This window comes from Podarcis filfolensis (assembly GCF_964270895.1).
Source record: "Podarcis filfolensis genome assembly, chromosome: 5".
Taxonomy (NCBI): Eukaryota; Metazoa; Chordata; class Lepidosauria; order Squamata; family Lacertidae; genus Podarcis; species Podarcis filfolensis.
The window spans coordinates 4,439,136-4,448,596 of record NC_139608.1 but is presented as its reverse complement, the minus strand read 5'-3'; the positions used below and the strand labels follow the sequence as shown (position 1 = coordinate 4,448,596).

General features: G+C 48.4%; 1 protein-coding gene across 1 annotated transcript in view; it reads right to left on the bottom strand.

Moving 5' to 3' along the window:
• Window positions 1-1,516: 1,516 nt before the first annotated feature.
• B3GNT7 (UDP-GlcNAc:betaGal beta-1,3-N-acetylglucosaminyltransferase 7) overlaps window positions 1,517-9,461 on the bottom strand; it is a 97,823-nt gene continuing 89,878 nt past the window's right edge. Inside the window, exon 3 of the transcript XR_014547904.1 lies at window positions 1,517-1,536. The gene's annotated coding sequence lies outside the window, so the exon portion shown is untranslated. The remainder of the gene's footprint in view (window positions 1,537-9,461) is intronic.

Genomic DNA, 9,461 nt, shown 5'->3' with positions numbered 1-9,461 from the left:
GGCCGTGGAAAATGAGAGCAGGGTTTTCTCTGGGTCTTTACGGAACTGGTGAGCAGGATGTGGCTGATGTTTTTGCTGAAAAGAATATGGGCAAGATCCCCCTCTGAGTCCATCTCCTGGTGGAATTTGCTCACAAACATTCTCCTGATTTGATTCCCAATATTCCCCATTAATGAAGCTGTTTTGGCGCGGGGGTGGGGGATAATGAAAGTCCAACATCGTGGGTTCTAAATTCATTGAGATTATAATTTATCCTTGGTTTGGGCAAATAGCCTGAACACATTTCCTTTCCAAAGCTTGTTTGGTTCTGCTGTGTTATGAGTTCAGTGAATTTCAAACTCTGTTCTGGGAAGCCCTGGGGCATCCCTTGGAAGCTTGTCAGAGGCTCCGCAATGAGAAGATCAGTGAGATCAACCAGGAATAAATGTCCCTGAAAGCCCCTTGCGACTCTTTCCTCCTGCATTCTGCTTTCTTCATGCCATGAATAATTTCACGCACTTCTATTGCATCAGCTCTTGGCTTGCCTGTTCTCTAGACCAGTGTTTCCATACTATTTTTGGGCCACCAGCTCCAAAAACTCACCCCCAGTGCCCCCTACTCTGCAAAAAGCATTATTCAGAATAGCGGTTTGCAGGACCCACTAAGAAAGATCACACCACAATAAAACTCAGAACAGTGACAACTGATTGCATATTCATTCAAAATCCAATTTAAACTATCCAGTTAAATTAATTCAACAAAACTGGTGAATTTGATCCAGTGGCATCAGTTTTTCAAAGCCCGATAGTCAGCTGTATCTCCAGCCCACCTCCCTGTTCTGCTATCTGCTTAACACTTAGCACACACACACACCCCAGGTGATCCTGCCCTCCGGAGCAGTCCTGCCCCTTGGGGAACCCCTGCTCCAAACTAAAGAGCCCCATATGCTTTCCTCACAGGAGAGTCGCTCCATCCCTTTGCTCATTTTGATTGCCTTTTCCTGAACCTTTTTCAGTACCCTTTTTGAGTCGAGGCAACCAGAACTATACACTGCATTCCAAGCGTGGTTACAGAACGGTGCAGCCGTACCGAATGTTTTCGATGCCTTTATTTAAGGCCAGACTATCCAGGCATTTGATTTTATAATGTATCTCTGTTTTAACACTGCTAATTTAATTTTAATTGTGATACATGTTTACTTCTTTCTAATGCTGGATTTTATCGGTATTGTTTTAGGTACATTTCCCATTGTTTCATGCCAACTGCTTAAAAGCAGTATAGAAGTCTTCTTAGATAAAATGAATCAATAGGAACAAACCTCGTTTGCTGTTTCAGTGGCCTTTTGCTTCTCACACCTTGACTGAATGCCCTTAAAACCCAGCTGCCCGTCTGCTTTCCTCCATCGCATCCCAGAGATCATCCTGGTTCTTTCCTAAAGCTCCCTCTGCCTATCACCCCAGCCCAGATCACAGCTCCTGTGCTTGGTGTCTCACTGCGAGACATCGCACACCCAGGTGATTCGCCAGCATCTGTGCAGTCGCAGCATCCAAACGCAGCCTTTGAAACTTGCAACAAGCTGTGAGTTTGCTGGGGAACCGGCATGAAATGTGCCTGCAAAATCTGCCTTCAGTAGCGTCTCTGATGAGCGAGTGGCCTTTGGTGCAGGTTCCCCCTATTAAAGCGGATCCCTGAGGTTCCAGGAACGAGTCCCAGCACGGCTGGGCCCTGCCTCCCTCTCCTGCACTCGCAAAGGGTTTGGCTTCTTCACTCATTATCCCTGCAAGGTGTGATGGAATCATTGCAAACAACCAGAAAAGTCTGGCATGGGGAAATCGACTCTTTTAAGCAGAAGATCAAGGCACCAGCAGGCAAGCAGGGAGCTTCTCCCAGTACTGGCTGCAAGGCTTGTAATTTACTGATTTATTTCCATTTGTTTGATCGCTTCCAATGTCTCAACGCGATTTAGCAGTGAAAACATCAGCTTTAATCAATAGATGATAAACAATATTCAATACTCAGCTAGATGGATTGTTGGTCTGGCGCGTTGCAAGGCATCTTCCTACGATCATGTTGCCAGTGTTTTGCGTTGTTGGGAATTTTTCGTTCGTGAACATTTTTAGCATATTTGTTCCATTTTAATGCGTTTTGCACATAATTGCCCCTGTAAAGTCGCTTTACAGTCACTTCAAGACTCCTCCTGGCAATGTGAAGCAATATCTAATATATGATGACTTTAAATGTTGTCATGTTCACGTACTGTAATCAAGTTGAGTTATTTGTTGGATTGCTCTGTTTCCCCCCCAAATCATTTGCATTTTAGGATGATGCATAGATTTGCAGTTGCGTAGTTCCGTGGCGAGCTGCTTTGAGCATATTTACATTGAAAACCAGCATGAACAAATAGACAATAAATATAAACAGAATAGATTGGAAATTGGAGGGGGCGAGGTCATCTCTTGCGTTCCTAACGCAACTCCTCTGCGGGTCAAGACTCAGGGACAATCACCCATGACTCTTTGCAGAAACAGGGAATATCTCTGGCCGAAACAAGAACATAAAAAGATCCCAATGGCCAATGGCTCGTCTCCTGCAGTGTCCTGTTCTCACAGTGGCCAACCAGATGTCCCAAAGGGACTTTTCCTCCCAGAGCACCTCAAGTTTCGGGCTGTGGATGAATCCATTGGTTGGAGCAAAAGAAGATCATACGAGAAGACTAGGGATCTTCCTCCCTGACAGGGAATATAATGTGGGCAATATTTGTCTTCTCAGATGAGAACTCTGCGCCACGTGAGGCTGCTGTTCCCAGCACTTCACGGCGGGTGACGACTACCCATGAATCATATTAATGGCCCTTTTTATTAGACATTAGTCGCGTTATTGACTGTACTGGGGGACGCGGAAAGCTGTCGTGAAGGCAAGCGGTGCATGGGCGTACGGAGAGCAGAATCAAATAAAGATTAAACTGTGGAAGCAGATCTTCCAGCGTCAAACATCACTCAAGGAAGGGCTTGTCATCTCCATGTTTCCTTTGTTGAAGTAAGAGGACCGAAAATGCAACTTTCAAGAGAAGAACAACGCTCTATTCAACTTAGCAGTGTTCACAGTGGATTCGAAAACACAGCCATCTTGCGTCACATAAAATGGAGTCTCTCCTTCACTAGATACCTCCCTGTGACCAATGTTAGCCAATCACATAAGGTCAACTAGAGAACTCTCTAGAATTCAGTTATGGGGTGGAGGGTACACCATGCGGTTTAGTGGTTAGAGTGTTGGACTAGGACCTGAGAGACTTGGGTTCAAATTGCCACTCAGCCATGAAGAAGCCCACTGGGTCGGTCACTCCTAACCTACCCCACAGGGGTGTTGTGGGGATTAAATGAGGAGGAGGGGGACCATGCAGGTCACCTTGAGCTCCTTGGAGGAAAAGTTGGGATATGAATACAATCAGCTAATAAATTCTCAAACGTTGCATCAGGCTTTGGAATCCTTCTTACAGAATGTCTACTAGCCCAATATTAAAAACAAATTGGAAAGGCGAACCACCTTCCAAGTCGGAAAATGGCCAAAAGGTTCATTGGACGAACCGTGATTTGCTGATACGCTAAAGGATATTAAAAGAACGAGGCACCTGCTCAGTTATGCACGACACTGAGATCTCCACAACAAAGAAAATACTCTGATTAATTAAATGCTTCAGTGTGGGGGCAGAAGCATATTCAAGATAAGAGGATTAAAGCAAGGGATATGTTATAATTCCCAAGAGGAAGGGAGGGGTTACGGATGTTCTTTGTGTCGTTCTATCTGCGGAGCACAGCGCTGATGAATTTCACCCAGGAGGACAATGGTAGAGAGGGCTCCGTGCTTCTGGTTCTCAAACTCCATTGCGTGGATGGGGCGACTCGGAGCCTCCATCGTTCAAGCTTTGTTGCTTGCTATTGACGGGGAAAAGCAGGGCGCAAGCAGAGAGTTAAAATTCTGCCTTGCTCATCCCTTGACAGACGTTTACGCCAGGCGCAATTAGAGGATCAAAACAATGGGGCAGCTTTCGATTTTAACAGACGTAGGAATCGCCAAAGGTAGCAGTCGGTATAGGCCCAGGTTACAAGGATGACACAAGCATGTTCATCAACACTAAGGGCTTGTCCACACTTCCGCTTGACCTGTGCCTAAAGAAGGTTTTGACCTTTAAAGCCCTTCACGGCCTAGGACCCTCGTACCTACGGGACAGCCTCTCCCGGTATGCCCCACAGAGAGCCTCAAGGTCCATAAATAGCAACACCCTAGTGGTCCCGGGCCCTAAGGAAGTTAGATTAGCCTCAACCAGAGCCAGGGCCTTCTCAGTGGTGGCTCCGGCCTGGTGGAACGCTCTGCCTCATGAGACCAGGGCCCTGCAGGATCTGATTTCTTTCCGCAGGGCCTGTAAGACAGAGTTGTTCCGCCTGGCCTTTGGCTTGGAGCCAATTTGATTCCCTCCCCCTCTTTCTTTTTCCTTTTTCCTTTCTCCTCCTGTGATGAGGCTGCATTTTAATATTTTAATGTTTCAATATTTTAATGTTGTATTTTAATCTTGTTTTTAAGTTGTATTCATTCAACTTGTTTTTATTATTGCTTGTTAGCCGCCCTGAGCCCGGCCTTGGCTGGGGAGGGCGGGGTATAAATAATAATAATAATAATAATAATAATAATAATAATAATAATTATAGAACACATCTCGTGGACAGGTTGGATGCAGAGGAACTTTGGGAGGAACCAGCTGGGGAAGCCCCCCAGGGAAGAAGGCTCAGAGCCCGGGGCGTGGTGGTGGGACGACGACGAGTGGTTAGTGGGAGAAGATTGGGAAGTGGTAACAGGGCTCAGTGAGCTGGGAGAGTCTGTGGCGGAGAGAATTCCAGAATCAGAGGCAGAAGCTGAAGCAGGAGAGGCCAAGAGGCAGAGATGAGCCACAGGTGCCTCTCCCTCCTGCTGTGACAAGCTCCCTTCCCATCTGATCTCCCAGACCCAGAAGAGGCATGAAAAGGGTGGGAGAGGTTGGCTTCATGCAGGCACAGTCTCCAGTTACTTGCAAGAAGCCCCAGAGAGACGACATCGGCAGCTGGGAGGAGGCAGAGATTTTTAGTCTCAGCAACAGATTTCATGGAGTAGGACCTACAGGGCACGAGCTGCTGGGCTCATTAGGCCTGACCCTCAACCAAACCTGTGGCGATTGCGTTTCACTGAAGAAGAATTAACTCCAGCTTTCAAAGGTGTGATTTACTGACCAGCTTGCTCTGTGACAACATGGGGCTGAGCGGTTTCCCTGCTGCTTTCCTCCAGAAAACCTGCCCTTTAGTGCTGAATCGGAGCAAACATCACTCGCAACTGACATTTGCTCCAACTGATCGGCAAGGGTTGGGTTTTCCCAGGGAAAATGACAGGATAAGCGGGAGTCTGAATGAGCCCCCTTTGGCATATAGGCTGGACATAGGTATAGTCACACCTCATGTTACATTTGCTTCATGTTACATTCTTTCAGGTTACGTCCCACGGCGACCCGGAAGTACCGGAAAGGGTTACTGTATTTTTCGCTCTATAAGGTGCACCTGATCATAAGGCACACCTAGTTTCTAGAGGGGGAATTTAAGGGGAAAAATATTATTTAAAGGGAGTGCCGAGCAGAGCCTGTATGCATCCCAGGCTCTGCTCAGCGCTCCCTTTCACAAGCCGGGTGGAGTGTGTGTGTGGCTCTTGGGGGCTTTTCCCCGAGAAGGGAGAAGGGCAGCCCGTCAGTGACTGTTCGCAACATGAAAAGAGTGCAACCTGAAGCGCCATATCTGCGCAGGTGCGCGGCACGATTTGGCGCATGTGTGCATGCGTTAAGCACGATTTAGCACTTGTGCGCATGTGCAATTGGCAAAACCTGGAAGTACCGTATTTTTCGCTCCATAAGACGCACTTTTACCCTCCTAAAAAGCAAGGGGAAATGTGTGTGCGTCTTATGGAGCGAATGCAGGGCGGAGGCAGGTGGGAAAAGCCCCCAAGAGCCGCACACAAGCTCCGCGTGGCTCTCGTGGGCTTTTCCCCAGGAGGGAGAAGGGACTGACTGGCCGCATCAGTCCCTTCTCCCACCCCGTAGAAAAGCCCACAGGAGCCACGCACCCTCTAAAGAGCGCACGGCTCCTGCGGGCTTTTCTACGAGGTGGGAGAAGGGACTGACGCAGCCAGTCAGTCCCTTCTCCCTCCTCAGTGAAAAGCCGCCAAGAGCCGTGCACCCTCTAAAGAGAGCGCAGCTTTTGCGGGCTTTTTTTTTTTTTTTTTTGCAGGAATTCCCCCACCTCCCGCAGAAGCCGTGCGCTCTTTAAAGGATGCGCGGCTTCTACTGGCTTTTCTACGAGGTGGGGGATTTCCCGCCTGCCCCCCCCTGCATTCGCTCCATAAGACACACACACATTTCCCCTTGCTTTTTAGGAGGGAAAAAGTGCGTCTTATGGAGCGAAAAATACGGTACTTCCAGGTTTTGCCAATTGCACATGCGCACAAGTGCTAAATCGTGCTTCGCACCTGCGCAGATACGACGCTTCAGGTTGCGCTCTTTTCATGTTGCGAACAGGCCTCGGGAACAGATCCCGTTCACAACCAGAGGTGCCACTGTATGTGCCACTGTATAAATAATTTGTCTATTTTCTATAACTGGCAAGGGCTGCTGAAAGCTGGAAAGAGACTCAACTGGGGCTTGCAAGAAGACAAAAGGCGGCCTGCTGGATCAGGCCCATGGCCCATCTAGCGCAGCATCCTGTTCTTACAGTGGCTGGTGGAAAACCAGCAAGCAGGATCCGAGACCAAGAGTCCTCTCCCCTCCTGTGGTTTCCAGCAACTGGGATTCTGAATTGTGGAGGCAGGGCATAAGCGTCTTGGCCAGCAGCCACCGATAGCCCTCTCCTCATCCATGAGTTTGTCTCATTTTCTTTTAAAGGCATTGTGGTGCCTGGGACTCGGGCTCAGACTCAGAACCAGAGGAGTCTCAGTCCGCACCAGACCCTTTACCTCAGGCATCACCTGAACCAAGTCTGGGGCCTGATCCTGAAGAGTCCCAGTCTGCACAGGTTCCCCTGCAACAAGCACCAGCTGGGCCGAGTCCGGGGCCTGAACCTGCCCTGGCTCCAGATGCAGGGATGACCTCGTTGCCTCCAGCTGGGCCATCACTTACAGCTGCTCCACCACCGGTTGGGTCAGGGGAGGCTGAGGCGGTCCCTGGGTCTAGTAACTCACCGACGTCTCCCGAGCTGCAGAGACTGAGGTCTGAGAGAAGGAGAGACCTGAGTACTCCCAGGAAGAGTGCTCGCCTTCGGGCAAAACAGGGAGGTGAGTCGCCGGGGGGTCAGGACCGGCTGCTACCCTGACAAAGACAAAAGGCTGCCGGACCCCGCCCCAGGTTATGGGAGCAACATTGCTGTATGCCAGATCCTGCACCTGTCCTTGCCTGGTTTCCTGCCTCGTGTCCTGCCTTGACCCTGTCGAACTGACTACCAGCAGAACCTTCAGATTCTGGACCAGTCCTGGACCGCGTTTCATGGGTTACCCCCGGGCCCAGCACAGGCATTGGTGGCCATCAGTGCCTCCTGTGGCAGGGAGTTCCCCAGGTTAATTCTGCACGGCATGAAGAAGGACTTTCTTTTTTCTGACCTGAATCTTCCAACCTTTGGCTTAACTGCAAGTCCGCAAGTTCTAGTGCTAGCAGAGAGGGAGAAAACCTTTTTCTGTCCACTTTCTCTTTTGCCGTGCGTAATTTTATAAACTTCTATCATGTCTCCTCTTGCTGTTATTTTCAGCTTGAAAATCAAAACTGAAGAATATTCAGGAGAACTGCACTGATTTTCTCTGAATCTTCACAAAAATAAACCCATTTTAAAAACTATTTTATTTAATCTTACTGCGCCAATATAATTCATGAGGGGTTTTTTCCCCTAATCCTCTTCTAAAGCCATCCAAGTGAGCTCCACAGTTTAACTATACTCTGTGTGAGAAAAGTGCTGTGTTTTATCTTTCCTGAATCTTCCAGCCTTCCGTTTAATTGGGTGACCACAAATCCCAGTGCTAGTAGTGAGGGAGATAACCATTTTTCTATCCCCTTTCTTCTTGCCATGAGTAGTTTTATAAACTTCTATCGTGTTTCCTCCTGCTGTTTGTTTCAACTTGAAGATCAAAACTGGAGAATATTCAACAGAACTTTGCTGATTTTCTCTTAATCTTCACCCCCCCCCCAAATAACCTCTTTAAAAACTATTTTAGTTCATCTTATTGTGCCCATATAATTACCGTAATAGCGGAATGAGGATAGCAAAGCCCTTCCCCTTTCACGTACTATATAATTATTCCACCACAAATAAATTGGTCTGTAGTAGGAAAGGGAAGGCCATTATCTGAGAAACAGTCATTATTTCAGGTGAAGATGGAGAATCCTGCTGGGTTTTCGGTAGCTTTGCTAACTGGTATTCAGATTCAGAACATGTAGCAGAAAGCAGAAAAGGGGACTGGATGACATTCTTCTCATTTCCTCTGTTCCTAATCGCCCCCAAGCCAACACCCCCAGGGAAATATGCTTGGAGAGGAATAAAGATGCGTCAATTACTGATGAATCTTTGCTGATCAACCTTAGAAATTGCAAGAAACCAATTCAAACTGAAGAAGCCTGTTGAAGATTTTCAAACTACTGTAAAAACAATGGCCTTTTCTGTTTCATTTTCAAAGGAGTTGTTCTTTTGTCTTCCTTGAAAAGTTCTTACCTTGGAGGTACGCTCCCCCCCACACACACACCTGGTGAACCCCCTATCCCACCCCACTCTGATGTTTTAGACTGCAATTCCCACCAGCCCCAGCTTGACATTACCAGGTCGTGTGGTTGGGACTGATGGGAATCGCAGCCCGAAACAGCTAGGGGCCACCTACACAGTGGCGTAGCATGGGTTGTCAGCACCCGGGGCAAGTCAAGTAATTTGCGCCCCCTAACCCATGGATTTGCGCCCCCTAACCCCCAGATGTTGCGGCCGGTGCGGCCGGCCCCCCCTGCACCCCCCACGCTACGCCACTGCACCTACACCATGTTGGCTACCCCTGCTAACCATTCCACTTTAAAGAAAAATAAGAAAAGTTATCAGTGGAGCTTTGCCTGGTATGCCCCGCAGAGGACCTTAAGGTCCATAAATAGCAACACCCTAGAGGTCCTGGGCCCTAAGGAAGTCAGATTATCCTACTCCAGGGCCAGGGCCTTCTTAGTGATGGCTTCGACCTGGTGGAATGCTCTGTCTCAAGAAGAAGAAGAAGAGGAGGAGGAGGAGTTTGGATTTGATATCCCGCTTTATCACTACCCGAAGGAGTCTCAAAGCGGCTAACATTCTCCTTTTCCTTCCTCTGCCACAACAAACACTCTATGAGGTGAGTGAGGCTGAGATACTTCAGAGACTCCAGAGAAGTGTGACTAGCCCAAGGTCCCCCAGCAGCTGCATGTG